At 40.2% G+C, this 27222-nt stretch overlaps 1 protein-coding gene across 2 annotated transcripts in view; it reads left to right on the top strand.

The window, feature by feature from the left end:
* The window catches only part of KCTD16 (potassium channel tetramerization domain containing 16), a 224389-nt gene that overhangs the window by 190033 nt on the left and 7134 nt on the right, over positions 1-27222 (top strand). The gene's annotated exons all lie outside the window — the stretch shown is intronic.

Genomic DNA, 27222 nt, shown 5'->3' on the forward strand with positions numbered 1-27222 from the left:
TGGGGCCTCTCTTCTAATAGGCGGACCCAAGCTTCCAGCGCCTCCAACCAGGACACCTGGTCCATTTCATTAAGCACATTTTCCATGTTGAGACTCAAGAGCCTGAGGAACATCCAGCCCATGCGGCCGCAGTAGCCTTCTCCTCCTCCAGCAACCGCTCAGCCAAAACCTACAGGGCCCTCTCCATGCTGGCCGGAGAGCCATCCATGTCCTCCCACCCCTCCTTGGGGGTCTAACTCCTGAGAACAGTGGCCACCGGACACCACACACTGTGTGGGGGCCACACATCCTCGTGCCCAGAGTCAGACTCCATTCCTACCTGGTCGGAATCCTGCTCGCCGTACCAGGTGTCTGAGTGGGTGGACGCCTCCGTGTAAGAAGTCCACAACCCTCGGAGCCTAAGGCTGCAGCAGATCACCAAAATGAGGGCAACGCCGTCCATGGCCAAGAAGGTGGTGTGCCAGCTGGAGGCTGAGTCTCCCAGGCAGACTGCACCTCCCACTCCCGGCGTCGCTCCTCATGGGCCTCCCAAAGCTGAACTCTTACACACATACTGCTCCACCATCCAGAAAGTTTTGGCCGGCACGGTACCCTGCTTACGAAACTGAGCTTTCATATGTATAAACTGCTCTAGTACCTTCCGGACAGTTTCAGTGGAGTCCACACCCTGCTCGCTGCGCCATTTGTCATGCGAGGTGGCCTGCGGGGCCTCTAGTCAGGCTCCCCACATAAGAATGCAGGATGTGGTGAGGCCAAAAAGGAACACCCAGGGAGTCATAGGTAGGGGAGTCATACCACTATCGTCTCACTGATGGCACTATTTTCTCACTGGAGGCTGGATCCACACAACCTGCAACCTGCTATCCGCTTCTCTGCCTGCCAACCAACCGACACCCCAAGCAGCGCAGCAGTGGGAGTTATATCAGTGGCTAATTGGCTAACTGGTTACAGCTGACGGCCAATTAGCCACAGCTGATGGCCATCTACTACCCGAGCCAGCACCTTTCCATGTGAGGCCAAGAGCCTGGAAACTGCTCTCTGGGACTCTGCCCTCACAGTGTTATTTCAAAGCCACTGTCATTTCTGTCATTGTTTTTAAGAGTCTGTCTGGGGATGCAGCTGCCCCTGAGTGCCCTGCTACCACCTGCTGATTATGCTGGCCCAGGAAGAAGGTGGGAAGTGGTTTTTGCCACATACCATCACCAGCAGACAGAGCCCTCAGCTCTACTAATCTGTGAAATTGTTTCCCACTTTCCAGCACACTAAAACTTAATTGCTTTCTTCAATGAAACAAACCTAGCCACTGAGCCAGTTTGTTGAGCTGGGAGATTACTCACCTGTGACAGTTTCTCTGAGGTTGTTAAGAAATGTTTACTGTTCAAACAAAATTAAAGTGTGAACTCACCAGGAGGGCATCTCTACCTTTATGGGTGGTTTCTATCTCTTATTTCACAACCTAAAAGCCACTGCCCAGTAAGTGATTTCCCTTTACTTGATATTAGAAGTAATCAGGTACTTATGGTTGATATAGGAATTAATAGTTAAATTAATGTATCTCACAGAGGACAGAACAATATTAATAAACATAATATTCACATGTGGATGTTAAATGAGGGAGAAATGTGTAGCTCGTGGAATACTATTGCTGAAATGAATTATGGTAATCCTCTTAAAAGGCCAGAGAGAGGGAAGATCAAGCTCCACTGGCCTTACACTTCATCTCATTTACTTAAACCCATGTTTTCCAATCAGTTTTGATATAATGCTGTGCATTACACCCTTTTGGATATGGTACAGGATGTTAATTGCAAATGGACAAACCTGATAATGTTTTGAAAGAATCATCCAAAGCCAACTTCTTCATTGTAGTTGAAGTGATTAGTATATTGGCCTAATCAGTACCTAAAATACATATCATAGCACAGTTGGATCATAGTGGTAGTAAAATAGGTCACACAAAGTACCGTGTTCTGCATTTTTAATGTTGCACACATCTTAGAATGCAACTGAGCAAAGAAGCCCTTAAATATCAATACATATTCCAAATATCAATACATACTTCTTCATGATGAAGGCTATTGACTGGTGGGCCCGTCTCTCCAGGGAAATGAGGGGAGTGGAGTTCTTCCTGTCATTTCGAAGTGGAACAGGGAAGCATACAAAAAATAGCACTGAGAAATGTACTGTGGGGGTTAGGTGGGCAGTAGCTACAGGTAAGTGTAAGAGAATCTGTGGGTCCAGAATTTTTTGGCTCTCTTAAAAAGATTTTTATAGTATTGTTTTCCTTTCTTCCTTACTTTTTTTAGCTTCGGGGAAAAAAAAAAAGGTAGGTTCATTGAAGAAAAATAAAATCATATGGTAGTATATACAGGAAAAACTGATAGTTGGCTTCTCACCCTCTCCATTCTATTGAACAGTTGCAACCGTGGTTAAACTAATTTACCTCTCTGTAACTTACTTCATCTCTTTACGTGTAGAATCACCCTCATAGGTTTGTTGTGTAGTTTAAATGAATTAATGTGTGGAAAGAGCTCATAGCAGTGTCATTGCAGATCGATGTTTCTACCTGTCCATTGATCCAATCTTCCTGCCAATAGAATTCCTCCACTTGCTTTTCCCTGAACCAATTTATCAGGAATATCATCCCAGGTCCTTACATATAGGACTGTCTCATTCTTTTAAAGTCGACTTCATCTTCTAAAATGTGAATACACTATAATGATCTGTCCCTTGTAATGGATATTTACATTATTATTGCTTTTAGGTTATGACAAAATCTGCAAGGAATATCCAGTACATATACCCCTCCATATTATCAGACATGGGATTGCTAGGACAAGGGATCTCTGTATTAAAGTTTGATAAATATTGGCAATTGCCTTTCAAAACAGTCAAGTTGATTTACACTTCTGTTCACAATATCTGAGAGTTCCCTTCTCCCCACACATTTGCAAGCATCGATGGAGGTAATTTTGTTGGGTGGTAGCTGTTGTTTTTATGTAATTGTGTGCTTGTGAGTACTCTGTGGGGTGTGTGTGTGTGTGTGAGTGTTGTAGTTTACTTTGACTCTACTCTCTGGTACAGTGCTTTAAGCCATTCACACACCAAAAGGGCACAAAGCATTTGTGTTTGCAGGAGTATATTGGCCAAGTCCACTACATAGTGATATGTTCCCAGGCGGACAGACGATCCATCAAATCGTGTATTGAAGGCACTGCCACGTGCAAAGGTGGTGTCACTTTATTTAACTCCCTATAGTCCACAGTCATTTGCCAGGTCCTATCTGGCTTCTTGACAGGCCATACTGGGGAGTTAAAAGGACTGTAGACTGAGCAGGGCCTGCTCGGTCTAGCTCCCCATGGAAACCGCTTTGGTTTTAACTAGGTGACCTGTTGTGCAGATGTGACTCCAAAGTGGAAGCAGTCCAGGTCTTGACTCTTTTCTTTCTCTCTGTTGCCCAAAAGCTAAAGTCCTGCAGAGTTTTAATGAATGTTTACCCTCTGGGACTGGTAGACCTGGTGTGGTGGCAAATGGAGTTGACTGACAACCACCTATTATGATTCTCTTGTTCCCTAAATATTTCTCACACTGCTCTGCCATAGTGTACAACATTCGCCTCTTGAGATTTAATTTTTAGGGACCATGTGAAAAACCATTCACTTTATTTTAACACCTTGTGCTCAATTAAAAAGGCTATTGTTTGTGGCCTCCAGATATGACCACATTTTCTTTCCATTATGAAAGAAAACTGATCTTCGGGTTGAGAGATGGATTTCTCCTCCTGGATAGAAGGTAGTTAAGAGACTAGATGTCTGGGTCCAAATTCTACTCTACTCACTACTTCTTAGGAAATACTGGGAAAAATATTTAACTTTTTAAAGATTTAGTTTCTTCCTGTATAAAATGGTTATAATAATGTCTCCTACAGGTATCGGTCAACATTCTTGATTATAGATAATAAAAATTGACTGTGGATGTTTTAAGCAAAAGATATTGTGAAGATGTCAGGACTTCTCAGATAAACAGGAAGCTATAGATTCAGTTCTGGAAAATAGGCAAGAATTCAGGTCCTTAGTGGAAGGCCACAGCACAATCTGGCTGGGGTTTCCCAGCTGCTGCCCTTGGCTTCCACTGTGAGTAAATCTGTATATATCATTTGTACTTACACCATTTCCCCAAGGCTTGAATGTCTGAGTGGGAGTAATCAATCGGTCAAGACTGAGTTAAGTACCCATCTCCAGGTTGCCAGGAACAAGGAGAAGGAGTGACGGTCTCATTTGGCCCCTAATGGGAAACATGATCCTGCCTCCAACCAGACCACGAAGGAAGATTAGCAGAGTGATTAATAGTGTGGATTTGGGACCCGGATGCCCTGGGTTCAAGTTCTCACCCCACTACTGAAGCCATTTGTGCTTCATGGGTAAAGTGGGGATGGTGATGATACAGACCTCATTGCATTTATTCTGAGGCTGTAATGAGTTGGTATGTGTCAAGTTCTTAGAACATTATCTGACCTTTAATAAGTTCACTGGTCGTTAATTCTTAATATGATTAATTTTCCCAGATACGGAGGAGTTCATACTGAATAGCCAAACACAAATACAAATACTAACAAACCTATCCCACCAATATCAACACTCACACATAGAAAGCATTCAACACTGATAGTTGTTTTTCTTATTGCCGTTTATGAATTCCAGCTCTGAAATTAACTTGCTTTCATCAGTCTGGCCTACTATTATTTTCTTCATCTGTAAAATGAGCGCATGACTTTTAAGGTAGCTGACAATTCTAAAATACTCTGAATGGGAATCAGGAGAAGGCAGAGACTCTCTGTTGGGAAAATGTAGGGAGTGGCCTCAGGCTCTGTGACCCAGTGAGACAGGTACCCACACATGTGGCCACTGAGCACTTAAAATGAGGTCAGTCTGAATTGAGATGAGCTATTAAGAGTAAAAGACATAGTAGATTTCAAAGACTTTGTACAAAAAAAGAGAATGGATTCCAATAATAATTTTGGGAATGTTGATTACATGTTGAAATGGTGTTTTATATATAATACACATATATGCTTATATAAAATGTATTATTAAAATCAATTCCACCCATATATATGTATATTTTATTTTTTTAAATGTGGGTACTAGAAAATTTTAAATTATATATGTAGCTCACATTGTATTTCTACTGGCTAATGCTAGGCTAGAGCAGCTACATAATTGGGTACTCTGGTAACAGTTTAATGTTCTTTGATCCCTGTATTAGTTAAGATATTTTAATTTGCAGTTAATTGACAGAAACCCAACTCAATCCTGCTCTAAAAAAGGAGGAGTAATTGGAATATAATGACTCACGCATAACTTAAAAGTACAGTAATAGCCTGTCTTCAGACTTGACTGGATCCGAGAGCCTAATCGATGTCATTAACACTCTGTATGAGCACATTGTGGACTCTGTGTGTATCCATCTCTGTGATCTGTTTTCTGCTGTGTTGATCTCACTCCTAGGCATGTTCTTACTTTGGGCAGCCACAGTAGTTTAAGTCTCAAGCTTTGTACCTCCTAGTGTAGGAGAACAAGAGAGGTGTCAGCCCGTCAGTTCTAAACAAATCTAGCTTGGGTCATGTGCTCATACCTGCACCAGTCACTGTGGCATGGCACATTATGCTCTGATTAGCCAGGTCTGGGTCATCTGACACTCCCTGGAACACAGTTGGAGACAGCCATCTGAACCCCATGCACTGAGAAGGAGGGTCACCAAGAAAATATTGTTTGTGTTATCAGACCAAGTCAGAATACTTTGGGGCAGGAAGAATCAATTATCAAAGGCTGTCAGTGGAGAGAAGAATGTCCCTTTTCCTCTGTTCTTTAACTCATGCTCACCTGAGCAATAAACCTGTGAGTTGTCTTCTTTCTTACATTCTTCATCCAGTTAGTCACCAAATCCTACTAATTTGCCTCTTAGGCAGCTTCATAAATACCCCCAACTTTCCCTGACTCTTAAACTAGCTTCTTATCTGTTCTGCTTGGTTCTAACCTCATTTGGCTGAAATCCAATATGCTCCACACTACTACCAGAGCAGTTGTTTATTTATGTAATATATAAAAATAATTAATGTAGAAAACTATTCAAAACAAAATGCACAACAATAAATTATTCTAAAGCAAGTATTTTTGTAACCACATCCATATATGTGTATAATATAATATATATGTATAATATAATTATAATAATATATATATATATAATATATTACATATGTATATGTATAATATTAACCATAAGTCTTTATCTTGACACCTCTCTAGTCATTTTGGTAAGCTAAATTTTGTTCTATTATAGGTTTTCCAGAAAGCTCTTAAGAGAAGTGTATTCCCTTAGTTCTTACAGTTGATAACAGTTTGTGCCATTCATACCTGTAAGTTAGTTTTGCTGGGTATAAAATGCTTGGCTTATACTTTCTTTCCTTGAATATCCTAAATGTGATACTCTATTTTCTTCTGGCATAAAATATTGCTGTCAAGACTCTGATGATAATTTTATATTCTTTTCTTAATACGCCACATGGTTTTTCTTTTCCTGAAAGTCATATATACATATATAAAATAATTAAATTTTCTTGAGTTACAATTTTTAGCATTTGTTGCCTTGCTTCCGTTTTCTTCTGTAGGGATGCCTATTATCTATTTGTTGAATTTTTTTTTTTGCCTAGCTTTGATATTTCTCACTTTCTCTAGAACTCTTTTGATCTCTTATTTTATTTTTATAAGTACAGAAGCACCTGGGGTGCTTTTAACAACTCTGATGCCCAGATTGTACCCTAGACCAATTAAATGATAAACTCTGGGTGGGATCATACATCCATATATTTTAAAGCTCCCCGGGTGATTCCAGTGTTTGAGAACCATTGACTAGAAAGCTCTTTGCAATCTGGTCTGGCTCTTGTCTATATCTCCATCTTTCCATGTTGCTATTTCCTGACAAGCCCACACATAACCTATGCTTTGTTCATATCAAACTACTCATAGTACTACAATTCATTACCCTGTTGCTTCTCTTGTCTCTTTGCATGTACTGTTCTCTTTGCCTAGAATTATCCCTCCCCTTTAAAAGGACTATTTACCTGGTAATCACCATGTAACTTGTAGGTAGCATATCTAAATATTATTACAAGTCTCTGGTTTTAACATAAGGCAAGTAAAATGGGGAGTCATTGTAAATATAGGTTTTCTTTCTCCATACTGTGCCCAGTTGAACCCTAACTGTGTGTGAATATGAGCTAGTTCCTGCTTGAAGGCGAGCCTTCAGTTCTTTCTCTGGTTATCCCTGTGAATTCCTGGAGAGTAAGTTTTGGTCTTTGGAAAGTTTATTGAGAAGAATGAATTGCTGACAAAGACCTCTATAGGGTATTTGCTTCTCTGGGTAATGATTTATATTCATAACACTGAGGCTGAAGTTGGAAATTAGACCTGCCACTTTAAAATATGCTTGGTCCGGCTCTGGTATTGTGAGGAGTGGATTCTTATCAGTGGTTGCATTAAAACAGCATCAGAAACAAGAGCAAGCGTATTTTTTAAATGACAGCTCTAAGAAACTGTCCTGTTTGAGATTAAATCATGATTCCAAAAGGCTAAACCCTGGATTAAAGATTTTGATTTGTCTCCATATTCTCTTAATCAAATCTCCTGGTCTTAACGCTTCCACCCTTAGGAAAAAAATGAGAAACCACTTCTTCCTAATGGCTTTTATTGTATTATATTAGGTCCCAGTAGACACCAAACAACTCATCTTGTTTTGATATGAGATTAACTTTTGGTACAACCAGTGAACCATCATGAAGTTGTTAAAAATATGTCAAAGATTCATCTTTGCAGTTTGGAAAGATGACGATATAAAGGCTGAAAGGATTCACATCTAACTAGTAAAAATAGTGACCTCTTTGCAATGGAATTATGGATGGTTTTAAGTTTTTTTTCAATGTTTTAATCTGATTTTTTAATGTTCTTATAATGACTATCTATATGTTTATGTACATTTAAAGAAGTTAAGTGTAGTTAGAGAATTTTCCTCTAAGATAGTAGAGGTGGCCTTTTTCACACCTATCGAGGGGTTTGTCAAATCTATTACTTTCCATGGGTTTTTCATCTGAATAGAAGAAACGAAAGAGTCTCTTAAAGCAACTTCACTTGCTTCCTTTCACTTCTCAGTTCTCTAGAGGTCTCAAGTTCTAATTCCTAATTAAGACAGAGAAGGGTTTTTTGTTTTGTTGTGTTCTTTTTTTTTTTTTTTTTTTTTTGAGCAGGGTAGTCAATTTATTGTTTTTACTTTCCAACCTATACCTGGGATAGATGGCACAAGAGAAAACAGGAAAGGCCAATTTGTGGTCGTGCGTACAGTTTTGTGCGGTGTGGGTCAGGTCACCCCATGGGGCTTAGCTGTGACTGTGCTGCCTATGCCCCCCCCCCCAAGAGATAATGGCTAAGAGGGAGATATTAATTACATCTCAGGAAGGACAAACCAGTACAATAACAAGGGATTGAAACATAAATCTCACTTTTTTTTTTTGGAGGCTCTATTAAAATCAAACTTTAATCACGAATTGTGAAATAGAACACGGGCAGTTAGGAGCTGCTAAAATATTAACACGTCTATTAAAACAGAAACCCAGGCACTTTATTATCCTCCTGACCAGCTCTGGGATTTCATAATTAAGTCTTTCGGTTTGATTTATTTAGACTCTAAGCAAACTTTCAAAGTGAGTTTGAGGGGCTTTGTACTTGGAACATGAATGCATTGCATTTCCCGAGGCAATTTGGAACTGGGGTTTCATCACTTCAACACCCTGGCTCAGAAGCAGGTATTCTGAGAAACTTCTCTTGAGCATCTTGACTCATTAACGGTGAGAAGGACCTCAGACATCTCCCTTAGCCGTGTGAATATTCAGCAGGGAGGGAGTGAGGGAAACGTGTTCTACTTAGGAGAGAAACTGTATTAGTCACAGCATAGCAATTTCTCTGGGTCTGTTTTCTTTGATACAACAAATGGACACTTCTCTCTTATCTCCCATCTAAGCCCTTAAAGCTGGTTCTAAATATTTCCCTGCTGGGCAGAGTGATTGGAAAGATGTACCCCTTCCACATTTAGACACATTATTCTCTTCACCATCCAAGATGTACTGAGGATCATTGGCTCTATCATAATACTGAAATTGAACATGTGGCAAATTCTCAGATAATCTGAGCTTGAACATACTAAGTAAAATTTAACCCATCTCAAGGAACAGGATTGGTGAATCAAGGAAGACAATGAAACCTAAATACTGTATGGACTTGAGGGTGGCAGTTTATCCAGTGGCACATAATCTTTGTTCCAGACAGAGAAAAGGAGGGAGGGAATGGATCAAACAGAAGATGTGCCTGAAAAGCGTTAATACAATGATTGGGGTTGTGGGGGAGGAAGAGAAGGAGATAGAGAAGGAGAAGGAGGAGAAATAACATTGCTATAGGAAAGTAGTGTCTAGGTTTAAAAGTATGCGGTTAACTTTGGGATACCCACTTAGAGCATTTGGAAATGACTAGTTGACCTTTGTCATTTGCCAAAACTGGACCAAAATGAAATAGAGTCTTTCATCACCATGATGATAGAGATAACATAAAGGCTAAGTGGGAGGGGGGGAGATAAGGAAAATAAGCAGCACCCCAAGAGTATAGGAAAAAACCCTTGGACCTTCTCCAAGTTCTCACATCAGTGGCTCCTTTTTTCTGAAGTTCCAAGCTTCCCAGCCTATTATTTGAGAAATAGTACAGACTACCCTCAGCATATCTCAGTAATCATACCTGAGATGGAGGAGTTAGCTGGCAAAAATCAGTCAGTCTGGTGCTGCCACACAATTACAATGGAAGCATGCCTGGGAGGAGGTGGAGAAGGCATCTAAAATGTACCCAGTGTAAATTTGGTCCTGATAGTCTCTTTCTTCCCTGAGGAGAGAACTATCTGCATTTTTTTGCATTGTTGGGAAGATGATCTATAATTCAAACTCATCCTAGACAGATTGTGAAGGGACAGCTTTTTGTCTTTGCATCCTTGCCCACCCCCCTGCCGCGTTAGTGCCCATATCCCTCCTCCTCTGAGGTGATGCCCAGGCTCCCTGTGCCTGTGGCAGCCTCTGAGGCTTCAGAGTCCCTTGCTGAAGTCCCCTAACCAGCATGCTTTCACTTCCTAGTCTGATCACCTTCCCTCCCTCAATCAAAAGGGATTGAAATATATCCCTCTCCTCTAGTCTTCCTCTCACCTTCATGTTGGAAAGAAGCTGTTTCACCCTAAGTTGTCAGTCTCTCCTTACTTCATCATGTCTTTATGGTGTGTATGTATTTTCATAGGAGATTCTTGAAGACAAAATGCTTTGAGAAATGGTGATGAGATTAGAGTCAGAAGCCCCCAATTTGAGTCCACACTAATTGTGGAGCTTTGGGAAATATCTTTAATTAGGATGAATCCCAATTTATTAATTTGGAAAATGGAAGAAAGCACAATTTATTTCACAGGATAAAATGTGATTATAGCTATATGAAGCCCACTGATAAACTATTAAGCATTGAGTAATTGTTAGTGTTCTTATTTTCATCATGGTAGAATTCTTGACTGGCTAGTAAAATAATTATTTTGGGCAGAAGAGGAGAGGACTTCCATCAAAATTCTAATATCATATCCTGTAGTAGCTATTAACTCTACTGATTTCAGTCTGGACTTAATCTTGAATTGAGATTTTAAAATGTGCCAACCCTTTGCAAGAGTTAATTTCTCTAAGGTCTCAAAGGTGGCCCCTTTTGATTCCAGTATGACCTCATGGAAAGACTGTCAGTATAATATTGAGCCTGTCAAACAGTAAATTTAGCAGATGGGGAAGAGACATGAATTGGGATCAAGGAGTACTGATCTCTCAGATTTCTTTTGATGAGAACGTTGGCACACCATTGTTCTAACTAGTGTGCCAGCCACGCTAGAGAAATCAACAATGAGTCAATAGAACCCAATATTTTTAAAGTCATTACAGTTTCTACAGGAAGTCTTGGGATTCCCTGTATAAAGATCTCTCATGGCTAACTCAACTTTGAGAAAAAAGCTCCTTCTCATATCATACTCTCTTCCCTACCCTAGAGGTATGAAATGCCTTCATGGCCTTCCCAGGGGATTGTTTGCATAAATCAGGGTCACGTCTTTTCTCTGGATTAGGCCACCATTTTAATTCCCTTTAAGAAAGCATTAGACCAGCCTTCATAGTTTTGATGGAGAGATACTCACAGTGACAAGGAAATGAACAAACTGAAAAACCCAATAGGCCTGAAGTTTCAAGTCTCCGAAAAAAGCAGAGACCAGCCAGGGGCTGACTGTGCTGCCCTTTTGTTAAAACTCCCAAGGCTGTAAGACCACATTTTTAAGTTACCGTACTCTGAAGTCACCACAGCTGTTTCAACCCTCTGCTTGAGATTTCCTCCTTTTTCTTTTCAAATATCTGAGATGATGTGGATCCTGCTCCCCAGCCCCTCAGAGATTTTGTTCACAACCAGGCATCTGCATTCAAACTGGGGTGAAGGGTCCGCACCCATTGCATAGTTGCTCCTGGGCACTTGACCAGTGCTAACAGCATCTACTCAGAGCTCCTTTGCCTCACCTGAGGCACCACACCCTCTGTGCTTCAGGAGCACCATTCTGTGGCAAGCAGGCAAAACTTTTCAACATACTTCTCATACAAACTTTTAGAGTATTGGATATTTCTATGTCTGCAATAATGTGGGATACATCATTCTGAGAAAGATGTACACAGATCTTTGTTTGCCCTCACAAAGAACTTAGGAAAACTTACTACTTGTAATGCCATTTATTTTTTATTTTTTTTATTTTTTTGGCAAGAAAGGGAAAAGTATCATTAAATATCTGGTGATTTCTTTGGGGGAAATTTAAACCTGTAAAAGGCTACTCAACCTAAGCTTTCCTGAAACAGGAATATGGGGATAGAGATACCTAAATGGCCAAAGCCAGTACAGTATACTGATTGACTCAACAGATACTTTTGGGTTGGTGTCTACCATGTGCAGATATTTTTCTAGGCACTGAAGATAGAGCAGTAGATGAGAGACAAAATCCTTTGGTTTCATGGAGTTTACAATCTAGAGCCTACCAGGGGCCTTAAGCTTTGAGTGATTGGTACAAACTGGTGTTTTGAAAGGTTCTCGAGGCCACTGGCTCCCACTTTTCCCTGTGAGTCACAGCAGGCCCTTCCAACTTTTCTTGGACATGGCAGCTTTAAGGAGCATGCACACCCCTGAATCCTGAGCAGATGGGAGAGAGGCAAGTGGGAGCGTCTCACTCAACTTTCTTTTATTTCTACATGGCTCCTTCCTTTCCAAAGTGCAAAACTCCTTCTCCTCTTTTAGCCAGAATCCACTTCCCTGTTTAATGGATAAACTCATTGTGGTACCCCAGCATCATAGGACAAGAGGGAAGGCACATCCAGTTTCTGTAACATAATAGAGCATGCCTTTGCTGTGGTAGAGATCACAGAGGCAGGTGATTTGGAGAGCAAGAGAAGATAGATAGGAAAAGTCAGAGAAGGAAGTTCAGTTAGTTTACTGTGAGTCAAGGGACAAGGCCCAGCTACTGGTTACCTCTGACTAACCAATGGGATGAGGGCACAATTAGTTGAACTAGTAGTGGGATGGAGAGAGTTGGTTTGGGAGGATGGGTTGACCTTAATGGTTGAGCAGGGGACTTAGACATTGTAGCAACCTAAACGGTTAGCAGCTGGGTGAAGAAAGGGGAAGGAATACTTCTAGACAAGACTGGCAATGTTCAAAGAGAGCAGTAAGCATTGCAATCAAGCATTTCATTGAAGTGGAAGCTTTGTCAGGCCATGTTTTTTGTTTGTTTATTGTTATTTTTAAGAAAGGGACTTCCATAAATTGGGAGAGCATTAGTCTGAGAATACCTGAACACAGCTGCGCTTCTCCAGGAACAGTTTTCCTGGTGTCCTGGGTACATGCCTGATTCTTCTGTAACAGCATCACGGAAGGAAAATTGGTGTCTCACATTGCAAGTGCTCAAAATGTGAACTTGATCCAAAGATAAACTGCAAGCTATCACCATGTCTCATGCCATGTCATTTAAAAATTGTACCAAACTTGCATGATCTTCTACCCATAGCACTAAATAAATGGTACACAGCATCCTCACATAATAGGAACAGGAGTGTGATTTTGGAACGTAACTCTTTTCTCTAGGTATATCCAAAAAAGGCACACATAATTCTTTATATACATTCACTACTTTAAATGCTTTCTATGTTTCTACTCCCACACACGAACAAAACAGTATAACTTTTCTGGGGTTTTGAACCATAGGCGTAGCATGAGAATAGTGTACTTCTTTTTGACCTCTAACACTAACATTTTAACTTAGAAGAAAATACATGCATGCTTTCCTTTCAAGTAAAATTAACTATAACTGAAAACACAGCCTGTCTCTGAACTCACTATGTGCTTCTTTCTTCTCTCTGATTTGGTCTATTACTTCGTTCCTTTCCATTCGTATCATACCCTCTCCACCCACTTCCCCCTCCTGCCCTGCCCCCCCACACACACAATTTATCCCAGGCTAGACTCCTTAGGGGGCATATTACAATGCAATTTGCGTATCACACTTCTCTTGCCTATTTTTCTTTCAGTCCAGGAAGATAAGTTGCCATGGTCTCAGGTTTACTATTCGTTTTCCTTAAAGCATGATTCAATGACTTCATTTAAGTGAATGTACTTTTGACTGATACATTTATAGCTGGGTAGACCTAGGCTTTTGAATTCATTTTCGTAACACTGTTTTTGAGACTAAATCACATCTCTCTCTGTGTTTTTTTTCCCTTCTCTGTGGATGCAAAACAAATAAAATACAGCTTCTTGTAATAACTGGAAAGATGAGTATTTTAAAAAGATAGACACTTTGAAATTACCTTTCCTTCAATCGTCTCTTACAAATCTTATGCTATGCAGACTATTTATTTAAAATCGGTATTTAAAGATCTGAGAGGAGGGGGAAATGCAGAAATATTATAAATAAAAGATGTACATAGCTACAGATAAAAAGAGTAGTTGAAGCTTCAAGTGAGGTAGTTGAGCAAACAAATTCAGCTATGCCCAGATGAAATACAAACTGGTAACAGAAAGGCAGCAATCATTGATCGACAGTCATGTGCCATGTAACACCATTTCGATCAATGATAACGTCATGAGATTATAATGGAGCTGAAAAAGTCCTATAGCCCAGTGACTCAGTAGCTGCCCTAATGTAGGACCAAAACGCATTATTCACTGTCTGTGGGGATAGAAGATAGATAAGCATGTTTCCTGCTGATAAAGTTTCCTAGAGTCTCATAAAGAGGAACCACTCACAGAGACAACACAATGCTGTATGCTGTAAGTGCAAGAGAGATATGCCCCAGGTGAAAGGGGAGGGCAGAAGAAGGGTCCATAACTCGACCTCTAGGGGTATTTAGGGCTGGGCATAGTGGAATCAGGAGGCTTCCCGAAGAAGATACAACTAGGCTGACTCTTCATTGATGAGTTACCCAGACAAAGGGAAGAGAGGATGGAAATGACATTTTAGGCAAAAGGGACAACTGAGGCAAGACACCTAATGTACAAACACTAAGGAATACTTTTAGTCAGTGGAAGGAGACCAGATTAAGGAGAGAATCAAATAGCAGATCAAGAGTCTCTGTCCTGCTAAGGAGAATCACCCAGTGCCATTGAGACCAAACTGAAGACAGACAATAGAATGATTATAATACCAAAAATACAAATTCTACCTCAAATTTTATATGCTATGTTATCATTATAATTTTGCAAAATGTCTTTGTGAATACTCTCATTTGATGGAGATCACCTAGCAAGGTGTAAGCAGGGTAATGCTACTATCAAAATGAGGAGTGAGAACAATAGGGGAATTGTAGGAATTTGGCCAAGGCCACATAACTTGTTGGTACTAAATCAGAGCTTGGGATGTGAGCCTTGGACTGTGACTGGGGCAGTATATTGCCTGGCCGTGTCACCGAGGGACCTTTGCTTAAAGCCTTCACCGTCACCTGAAATCCAGGCCAGCCATCTTCTCACCAGTGGGATTGGTCAGACGGACTTCTATTTGGTAGAGTACAGTAGGGATCCAAAGCTCAAAATGTATAATGCATTCTCTTCACATGAGAGAAAAAGAATAAGGAATAATTCATAATAATTAGTAATAATACATGAGTAATTGTTAATTCTTTATGATTAATAATCATATGTCTTACTATATGTTATTAGTAATAAGAGGAAGAACTGATAACAACAGTGACAAATATATTTATTTCAGGAGCAAAGCACCAAGCAGAGCACTTTGCATTTACTTCTCAAACAACCCCATGGGGCAGGTACTGCTATTGCCCTCATTTTATAGGTGAGCAAACTGAGGTTCAGCAACTTGCTCAAGTCAAACAAGTGTTAAGTAAAAGGGTGATTCATGCTGACGTTGATGTCATGGCCCAAACTCTTCAGCACTGTCTGAATCTGCCATTCTCATGTACTGCCACTTGATTTATACAATGCCTGTACTATGCCATATGTAAATTATTGGTATTTAATAAGCTACATGGAGCCTTCTTTCTCTGTCCCAAGAATTCTGTTGTAGAGGCTGCTGTTCTGTAGATAAAGAAGCCCCAATCCATGATGTTTACTAACTACTCATTGGTCCTGCTGTTAGGAGAAGAGGAGAGGAGAGGAGACGAGAGGAGAGGGGAGGGGAGGAGAGGGGAGGGGAGGAGAAAGATTGGAGATAGAGAGGAGAAAGAGAAGAGAAAGAGAAGAGAAAGAGAAGAGAAAAGAAAAATCCAAATGTCTTAGACCTTAATGGAACTTGGCTTACTGTTTTTGTTTTTTGGTTGTGTGTTTATTTGTTTACTTATTTAGCTTCAGGGGCTAGGCTGTAATGGAAATCTATTAGAAACTTTGTCCCTTGAATAAAAACCTAATGTACAAACCAAAAAAAAAAAAAAAATGATAGAAAGCTGAACATACTGAGAGTCTGTTAATTTTCAACGGTGTTTGAACTTCAGGTTTGGCTCCTGTTCCTAAGAACCCGATAGAATATAGGGCTGTCTTCTTGCATTTCTATGTTTTTGCAGCTGTGTTCTCTCTCCCTGTTGTAGAGAACACACAATCAGGTGTTAAGATGTGACAAGATGATGGAAATGAGAAAGTGAAGACGGTACACGGGAAGGCAGTAATGAACCGGAATGCATATTTAGCATCGTCTCTCATTGTTTACAAACAAGATAATGATTCCTGATTGTAGAATTAAATTCCAGGCTCCTAATTTTTGAAGTCAATCAAACAACCCCGGCAGGTGCAGACCAGCAGGAGGACTAACCAAGTAAGTATTCTGTTATACAGGATAGAGCCGGAGACAGCGAGAGCATCTTCTGTCAAAAACTAATTGGTTGTTGAAGATGCAGACAAAAAAATCAATATTTTCAGATGCCTTCGCCATTGACACAAGTATGGAATAATGGGGAAGAACTGGACTTAAAAACAGAAAGCTTCTCCACTCTAATACCCAGCTTAGACAAATCCTTCATTTTTCTGAGCCTCACTTTTCTCATTTATAAACTGGAAACGAGGAAATCTACTTCATGGAGTCCCTGCTCGTCATTTCCACGCCTAGAAGTCACCATCATCTCTTGCTGGGATTTTGTGATAACCTCCTAACTGGCCTCCCTGCCTTCATTCGTGCTCACCTATAATCTGTTCTCTAGAGAACAGTCAGAGTAAGCTTGCAATAAAGACAAATCATGTAATTCCCCTGTTAATATCATCCTTCTTGATGCCCTGATATAAAATTCTAATCCCCAAATGTGGTCTTCGAGGCCCTGTAAGATTTGGCCCCTGTCTCTTTCTTTCTAACCTCATCTTCTCCCATTGCTCCTCTCTTGGCACATTCAAGACACGTAGGTCTTCTTTCTGTTCCTCGCATGTGCCATCTTCTTCTGACCTCAGGACCTTTGCATCTGATGTATCAAGCAGAAAGCAAAGAAATATTATTTGAGTGCTGAGTGAATAAGTATTAATCAATATTAAGGTCAAATGAGGTATCATGAATGGAAATGGTTTTATAATATATTAAGTATTGTACAAACACTAGGTTTTATAGTATCTTCTTACCTGCTAAGGAGTGGCTCTTCTCAAATCTTTATCAAAGTAGAATAAGCATAATTTTCAGCCAGGAACTCTATCAAATGGGAACTTACTTTCCAAAAACTTATAATTCAATGAAAGACAAAAGTAGCACAAAGAGTAAAATTACTTTTCTTATAAACATTGTAAGATGCCCTGTATTCATGTTGCTAAGGTTTCTGTTTTACAGCATGCCACTCTGTACACCTACTTGGATTGGATGCATGTCTGTCATATAGAATTATTGAAACAAGGGGAGTTTCATAGAAGTAGAATAGACACATGGAAAAAAGGAATTTGCAACAGTGTTTGTGAGGAAAGAGATCAGGATTTATCAATTTGGATATTCTGTAGGCCCATAAGGAATCCCAAACTGAACTCATGTCATTCATCTCCACTCCACCTCCCCAGCCTCTTCCTCTCCCTGGCACCTTTTTCATGTACCTATTAGCCATTAGTATGTCTTCTTTGGGAAAATGTGTATTCAGTTCCTCTGCCCATTTTTAAATCAAATCTTTTTTTTTTTGCTATTGAGTTATATGAATTCTTCATGTATTTTGGATATTAATCGCTTGTCAGATATATGATTTGCCATATCACATATCTGTGGGTCGCCTTTTTGTTTTGTTGTTTCTTTAGCTGTGTAAAAGCTTTTCAGTTTCATGTAGTCCTACTTAATTGATTTTTATTTGTGTTGCTTGTGCTTTTGATGTCATATCTAAAAAATCCTTGCCAAGACCAGTCGTCAAGTTGCTTTTCTCCTGTTTTCTTTTAGGAATTTTATGGAGTCAGGTTTTATGTTTAAGACTTTAATCCATTTTTAATTAATACAGTCTCTATCAAAATTCTAATGGCATTTTTCACTGAAATAGATATAAAAAATCCTCCAGAGGGTAAGGGGGACAGGAGGTGGTAAATGAGCAGAAAGGGGATTCAGTATATGGTGATGGAAAGAGAACTGACTCTGGGTGGTGAACACACAATGTGATATATAGATGATGTATTACAGAATTGTACACCTGAAACCTATACAACTTTACTAATAATTGTCACCTCAATAAACTTTAATTAAAAAAGAAGAAGAAAAAGAAAAAAAAATCCTAAAATTTGTATGGAACTACAAAAGATCCTGAAAAGGCAAAGCAGTCCTGAGAAAGAACAAAACAGGAGGGATTGTACTTCCTCACTTTGAACTATACTACAAAGTGATCATAATCAAAAGAGTATGGTGCTGGCATAAAAATAGACACCCAGACCAATGGAACACAGTCAAACGCCCAGAAATAAACCCCTGCATATACAGTCAATGAATATTTGACAAGGGAGCCAAGAATACTCTATGGGGAAAGAACAGTCTCTTCAATGAATGGTTTTGGGAAAACTGCACTGCCACATGCAAAAGAATGAAACTGAACTCTCATCTTACACCACTCTTTGGTTATCTTTTATAAAAGCTCTTTTCCATCTACTTTTCAAATGTTAACAATTAAGAGTGTGTACTAGTGGTCTAATTATCAGTGCAGAGAGGATATATTTGATAACCAAAAACCAAACAATGCAGAACCCAAGTGTGTCTCGATCTGACTTCCCCATGGTTATCACAGGGATTATACTATTTATTTCCCATCCCCTCTGGTCTGGAAATCATTAGCGCTAATTTATGTTGGTTGTACCCCTTTGCTTTTATTTCTTTTTGGATACATCTGTCAAACTACTTGGACGACTGTTTTAAGTGAAGTAAGTGTGGAGGTGTAATGGTGGGCTCCACAACTGAAGGATATTTCTCCCTAAATGAGAAGGGTGAGTTGAGCAATCTTCTGAGGTTGTGTATTTGTGTGCAGTGAATGTGATTTAACAAAAATAGGAAAATCATATATAAAGGAGTAACAGTGAACTATCATTACAGTGCACAGTTTGCCCCCTCCTCCCTTTCAGCAATTCTTGTTGCTCTTAAAGTCACTGCAGGTCAAGTATGGCAATCCTTGCCCCAGGGCCAGAGGAAGACATATATTATGGATTTGTACATCAGGATGTTTTCCTAAATATTACCAATCTATGCAAATGGGATCAATTCTTTGGTAGGCAGCCCATAATAAGAGTTGAAAGTGGAGACACTGATGAAGGTGGGCTTTAGGTCAACTGTCTATCAAAAAAAAAGTAGAAAAAACAACAGATTACCTATATAATTACCTGTATTGAAATTGCCTTTCAAATATGTCATATATTATGATTAATGTTAATGTTGCCCTTTAAGTAAAGTAATCAGTTATCTTTTAAAACCTATTATTCATTGGGCATTGGATATATTCTAGGCACTATGCTCACGCATTAAAAGAGACCTGGATTTGTATTTGTAATTTGCCCCTTGTCGACTTTATAACTTTGGATCAGATAATTAACCACTTTGAGTTTCCTCTTTCATAATAAGGAAAGAAGAATAACACATGCCTAATGGCTTGTTTTAAAGATTAAGTTAGGCAAAGTGGAGAGCAAAAATAACAGGCACATAGGAGGTCCTCAATAAATAATATCTATTATTATTATGCTAAGTTTCTGGTGTTAGAGGGGCAGCTATTCCCTTATTCACTGTTGGGATCACTATATAAAACAAGTGGCAGGAGAGCCTTAGTATGTCTCTCAAGCGTGTTAGTCAAATTTGTTGGGACTAGTGCCCCAAAGAGGCTGCCATTCCAGACAGGAAATAAGTCATCTATAAATTAGCTTCGCAAAGTAGTAGTGCTTGCCCTCTAAAGCACTGGCCAACATTCATGCCAGAATTACACAAGTGCTCAAGACCCTTGTTGTGAGTAACATAAAATCAACTCTCACTGGATTAAGCAAGAAGAGAGTTTCCTGGCTTATAAAACTGTAAGCCTAGGAACAAGGCCAGCTTGAGACACTACTAGATATAGGTCTCTGTCTCTTGACTATTTCTCAGCTTTGCCTGTCTTGCGTGGCTTCTTTCTGCGTGAATGTCCTCCAGCTGGTAGGGAAGAGGGCCACTGGACTTACATCCTAGCTGAGCAACCCCCCACATCATAGAACATGTATTACCCATAAGTTCCAGAATACCAGTCCCAGTGAGGACTCTGATTCATCCAGCTTGGATCACATGCCAATGCCTAAATCACCCACTTTGGTTGGGGGATGGGAAGTTCAAAACTGGGCCATATGTCCTCCCTTTGTGGCTCAGCATGGTCCCATGGTTGATGGCCCTTTTGAGACATCATGGAATAGGGAAGGGGCAGTTCCCTGAAGAACAAGAAGGGTGTTTTAGTGATTACATATGCATTTCATTCTAAGACACAAAACACCCTTAGATATTGGCAGAGAGGAGTTGTCGGTGAACTGTGTCGGTGGTTGTGTAAGGGACTTGTTCAAGTTTGTGAAAAATGGGTGAAGAAAAATGAAACAGGAAGTGCCCCAGAGGAAGAGGACAGGAGAGGAAAAGGGATCAGGATGGACCGTGGAACTTCCCTGTAAAACAGGCACATGAGAATTTTGGAGCAGCAAGTGATCAAGTAGGATCTTAGCTGAAGACTCCTGAGACCAAGAGAAGGAGGTACAATGAGGAGGAAGAAAGCAAGAAAAGGGCAAAAAAATGAAATCATCAAAGAACACTAAATAGAGCAAGGCACTAGACCCGGAAATCAAAAGTCACAGTGTATTGCCTTATACAAACCATGGCATTGCTGTATTTAGAGAGAAACCCCATAGGTGAGAAAACTCAGCTAGGAGGGTATGTTTAAGTATCACCAAATTGGAAAATTATCTTACTAGAGACGATGGGTTGAATGGTTAGGGAAGATAATTTTTACTTAAGTTGTTTAATGCCTTTAGGGATAGTTTCATATGTATCAGTAAATAATTATGAGTGATGATTGATGAAAAAAAAGTATATATATTCATATATATGTATATATATACATACACACATACATATATATACACATACATACATACTACATGTGCAATTTTTCAATTTTGGATAGGCTTATGGATTTTTCCATTATCTCTGTTGGCCAGCATGTTTTTGTCACATGCGTATTAAATGTCTAGTGATATTCCTAACTGTTTTCCATTCCAGTGATCTTTGCATGTCAGAGTTTTCAATCCTTTTTTTCCAGTGGGAGGTTCACTGTCTCTCACACACACTCTAAACAAAAAATGACTTTCTATATACATCGTTTGTTTTTTTTCTCCCATTCATTTATCATGCAGGTATTTCCTGAGCATCTATGAGGTGCGCTGTAACCCTGGCCTGTATGTGCCCTGGAGTGTGCATTAGGATTCAGAAGGGGACAAGCACAGGCCTTACGTTCTCGTGTGGGAAACAGACATTAAACAAATAAACCTAAAAACACATCCATAATGACATGTGGTGATGGTGTGAAAGAAACGGGCCAGAGATTGGGACTGGCTGAATTGGGTTGGTGAATAGCTAGATTAGGCTGATCTGGGGGAAAGTGAGGTTTAAGCCAAGCTCTTGAGGACAAAAAGAGCTAAACAGATGAAAATCTGAAGAATAAGTGTTACTGGCAGAAGGAAGAGCAAATGCAAAACCCTACAGTACATATAAGAAAGCGGGGCAGGGCAGAAACTTGGGCGAGAGCTTTCTTTTGTTTCTCCTAACGCCTCCATTGCTCTGCCTTTCTTTTTTGCATCTAGGGTAAGGTGAGTGTGCAGTTATTCACCTGTTGTCTCCCAGCTCCAAACCCACCCCTCTCTATTATGCTGTATGACACGAGCTGGGATTCAGCTAACCACACTTTTCGTTTGCCCAGCTGGCTTCCCGTTAGGTTCTATCCATAGGGGTGCTACAGGAAGGCTGTGACACGTGAAGCGAGGAAGGACTCCTTGTCTGCTTCTGCTCGTAAGCATCAACCCATCTTTTATTTCCCCCAGAAGCATTTGGTCCCAGTACCTGATTTTGTTTTGTTCTATAATCCTCAGGCCCCTTCAGAAATAGCAACACTAACTGGTAGTGTATGCTATTCAGACAACTGGGTGCCACCTCCAAAGGAGAACTCGTGCAAGGCTTTTATTTATCTCACCAGCACCAAGAGTAGTAGCTGCCCACTTCTCACTATCTTTGCTTCTTCAGTGTCACCTTTTTTTTCCTTCTTTTTTCGCATTTTCACTCCTTCAGTATCTATTGAACCAATTCCTTCCATTAAATTCTCCCTGTTAAGGTAACAGGTGGAGTATCTGTCTTCCTCACTGGTCCTGACAGATACATGGATGGTTTAACTGTCGGCTCTTGCCCCAAATTGCCCCTCTTCATGAGGAACCCCTGCTGGGCTCTTTAAGACCAAATGTCCATGAGGGGAGAAAGGTCAACTACAAGCAAGAAATGATGATTGTCAAGCTGGAAGATGCATTTTTCCCGGAAGCTAGCACAGCCTGCGTATTCCCAATCTCCAGTATGCAATATCTTTTCCAAGGTTAGCAGAATTATAAAAACATCAATTTGGCCATTATTGACTTTTCAACTGGGATGCTAAGAACGTCTTTCAGCAGCCCCAATAAATTAAATCTGGCCACCTAGCTCCCAGACGGGCAGGCTCCTACATCATTGACAGAGAAGACATTTACAGCTGTGGCTGTAAATGATGTGCATTGTGTGCACACCAATAGCAGGAGGGGAACGTGAAGTGTGGGTAGATTGCAGAGCTGCCTCTTTTAAAAATGCATAAGCACTTTGTGAGTTTGCTAAGTCATGTTGTGCTCAGCTCAGCTCAGATTTTTCATAGGGGAGAACTATTCTGTAGTCTTTCATCTTTTACTTCCTTTTTATCGGTAAGGACTTCCACGGTTAGAGCTGCAGTGCAAAGGGACCAAGTCCAGTTGTACCATTTGCTTGTTTGGTCCTCAGTTTTTCCAAGTTGTAAAACGTTGAAAGATTTGGGCCTTAAGGACTTCAGGCAAGTGAGTTTCCTGCCCCTCCCCCATTTAATCCAAACTACAAATTCTTCACAGTTCTGGGTTTCAACTTAGTTGACGTGTCTTCAGGTAAATTTTTATCCTGGAAGACTCATCCATCTGATTTGTGAAATTCTAAGCATTGTACTGCAAAGGAGGCTTCCTTCCCCACCAATCCCCCAGTCACACACTGTGTGCCAGATGCTGTATGTGCTTGTGGTTGGTCTCTGCTCCTACACCAAAGTCAGACATGGCTGAATGCTCAGTATGCATTTTCCTGATGAGTCCAGTTATAGCATTAGTGTCCTTCATCATATGATACTCCAACCAGACATTAGAATTGGTTGTGGAAACACATAATAATCATATCTAACGAGCTCCTCATTTGTTTTGCTCATGTAATCAGTGTCTGGCTTATACTAGAACAGGTAGGTATGAATGAATGGAATGCTTACTGGAGGCTGCAAACCACGAAACACCTTTACATAAACTGTCTCATGTAATTTTCCAAAAACCTCTGTGAGGAAGATACTACACTTTTCAGATGAGGAAACTGAGACAGAGAGGTGAAGTAATTTATCCAAGCTAACAAATTGTGGGTCCTGACTCTGGAACCTGAAGTCTGTTCTGCTATGTTATCAACTTGATATAATTCAATGTGTGTGCTTGACTTATTCATTCATTCATTCATTCACCAAATATTTATCAAACTTCTGTTATGTGCCAGGTACCAAAAATGATATAATATCCAACAAATTCATCAATGGTCTATTTTAAAATAAGGTGGAGATATTAGGCCCTTTGACCAGCAATTATTTAATAAACCCCAAAAAGGCAATAGATTGTTTTGTTGTTTTTTTAACATCAATAAATCAAACTTTTCTTAGAATGACATGTTTTTCTCCCCACATCTGGCTAATCAATTGTATCCAATTTTCTCCTCAAATGGAGAGAATTATTATGGGCAGTATTGAGACCTCAGCAAACAGGGAGCAAAAGTATGTTGCAATTTGAAGTACCAAGGTATTCGTGAGATTGTTATTTGCTATAATTTGGAGGTATTCTTGAATACCTTGAGTTACCTTTCATAGATTCTTCTACACTTTCCAGGACTGGCGGGCACATCTCAATGGGACTGAGAGAGCGAAACTTTCCATTACTTCTCTGTGTGTTACTTCTCTGTTCCAGTTTTTAAAATCTTCTGCTTGTGTATGAGTTCTTGGGGAGAGGGTAGTCAGCCCCCTCCAGAAAAGAAATAGGTGGTTATCTTCTCACGTTTGATTAGTTTTCAGATTTCACTATAGTTCTTCACATAGCACCTCCAGCTAGGCTGTATTAATCCCATCTTCTCCCTTGATTTAAACATAATATATAGACTTCAGAAGCCATCTCATGAATTGTCTTGCCAAAATGGTAAAACATTCAAATGTTCTCTTAAAATATTGAAGCATGTGGTAGTATGACAGGCCCCACTAGAATTTTGTTCAATTTCCCTTTAATAGTGATAGCGCCTAGTATATGTGGAAAGTCAGACTTCTATTTGCCTGCAGCTGGAGGACCCCAGCTGACATATAATTCCATGACCATCCCAGCTTTTGAGGGAAAAGCACTTGTGCCAGGGTGTGGGCTTGATGAGTAGTGGAGGGCTGCATGCAGTTCCACGTGAATACACAGGGCTCCCTCCCACGATGGTGTTTGTGTTGCTCAATGGCTTTTAGAAAAGCTTTGGGTTTCCCTCCAGGTCCCCTGACTGGAATGACTTCACCACAGGGAAGGTAGCTGTTGGGCAGAAAAACACAGGGCTGGCATTTCTGTTGGTTCAGCAGGGTTCGTGACCAACATATTTTGTCTTTTTGGTTTAAGATAATAGGCAGGCATATCCTAGCATACATTTCTCTTCCATCTCTTTTCTGTCTTTCCTCTATTCCTCTTTTTCTTTTTCTTTTTTTTTTTTTTTTAAGGTTAAGTTCAATATCTGATCTTTCCTCAAAAAGGATCAAACTAAATCAACTCTGGATTGGTGCAAATACTTTTTCTTGACCCAATTAATTGGAGCCATTTCTCCATTGAGTCGTATTAGTATGGGGAAGGCCGGGTGTAGAGAGGTTGAGGCAGATTCTCCTTCTAAAGGATACAAACGATCTCTTCAAACCCAGGGCTGGCAGACAGCAGCCATCCCCTGTTGCTGTTATTTTCAGTCACCAGCTGGTACATGTTGAATGGTCTCTGTTGCATGGAAGACATGGATTTGTAATAGCCTAGGATAACTAGCACATTAGTGCCGTGGTGATTCCTTCTGCTTAAATGGATTGTCGCATTGCATTTAATGGGTATATAAATTCAGTGATTACTTAGTCACATTTTAAAAGTGGTTTGGAAGAATGGGTACACATTAGAGATACTCTTGGAGTTGTGATTTACGGGGACATTTTTGTTTTACTCTCTCTGGAAAACTGTATCAAGGGAAGTTGCTATAAATTGTTAAATCATTTAGATATGTAGAGGGCAGGCACTGTCCCAGAAGACAGGACATAGTTTTCCTTATGCTTTCCACCCCAGGTTTCCTCTACTTTGACCATATGTGAAATGGCAATAAAGTGCAATCTTATTATAAAGTGACTCATTATTTATGAGAATAAGATAGTGTGCTCATCAAAATTGTGTCTCCTATAAAACATATAAAGATGCTGCATTATCCTTGTCCCTGATATTAGTATCATAAAGGGGTTTTGTGTCCCTTTACTTTTTTATGGCTTAAGTGCAATGGACTATAATGAAGGGCCCAGTGCATAATATATGAACAGCAAATAGTATTGGGTTCATGACTCCAAGAAGACTGTGGCTGTTTAGAGGATGGGAGGCTGGGAGCAGTGACTGATATTTAGGAAATGTCTTTGTGCCACGAGTGTGAATTTTCTAGTTCAAGGAGCCACCAACTGTGTATCTGACAAATGGCTCTGCCCCCGAAAAGCAGGATTCAGTGCAGTGAGTCAGGACTCAGGGGAACAGGGAGAGAAGGACTCACAGTGGCTTACATGTAACTCAGGGATCATGTAACTGAAAAGTCCCCTGATAGCTTCAGGTATGGCTGGATCCAGGTACTTAAAATCATTATGTGGGTACAGTCTTTTATTGAATTTCTACACTGTTCCCTGACCTGTTTGCTGGGATTACAGCAATAGACACTCCATGATGCTCGTGTCAGGGAGCATGATATAGTAGCTGAGATGCAGAAGGTAAAAAAGAATTACAGCAGAATGTGATATTTGCAATAATAGAGACACATCCAAAAACAAATAAATAAACAAACAAAAAAGCAAAACACAACTATAATTCGGAGGGGCAAAAGGACATATTTTCTGAGTAGAGGTGAATAAAAACTTCAGAGTGAAGGTAAACTTTGAATGTTATTTGAAAGGAGAAGCAGGAATTGTATAGACAGGAATGTTGAAGGACACTGGTTAGTTGCCTTGGGTATGGTATTTCGGAGATCTGAATTCAAATCCTAGCTCTGCCACTTACAATTTGTGCAAAGTACGGCAAGTCACTTAAACTCTCATGGTCTTAGTTCGCTTGTCTGGAGCTACTGAATTCATAGAATTATCATGAGGATAGGACAAGCTGATGGGTGTGCAGAGCTTACATGGGGACAGGCACAAAGCAAGCCCTCCCTGACCGACAGCAGTCATTCCGCTTACCTGACTGCTATGGCGTGGAGCTTTGGATTAAGATTTAACATCTGCCACAGTAAAACGGGTTAGCATTTACCGACTTCTTACTGTGTATTAAGAACGTCACATGACTTATCTAAACCCTCTCATCTACAACTCCTGGTAGTAGGAAAATTACATCCCCATGTCACAGGCGAGGAAACCGAAGCTTTGAGAATTTAAGGGTCTGCCACCATCACAAGGTTAGTAACTGGGATAGCTGAGTGTCCTTACCCAGGGCTCTGTGACACCAGTGCCTGTGGGCTTAAGCATTCTACTGTATTTCCTCTTATATCACGTGCTGTCACTAACCTCCTCGCCTCAGGAGACGTGGCTTC

Source organism: Rhinolophus hipposideros (genome assembly GCF_964194185.1).
Source record: "Rhinolophus hipposideros genome assembly, chromosome: 23".
Lineage (NCBI taxonomy): Eukaryota > Metazoa > Chordata > Mammalia > Chiroptera > Rhinolophidae > Rhinolophus > Rhinolophus hipposideros.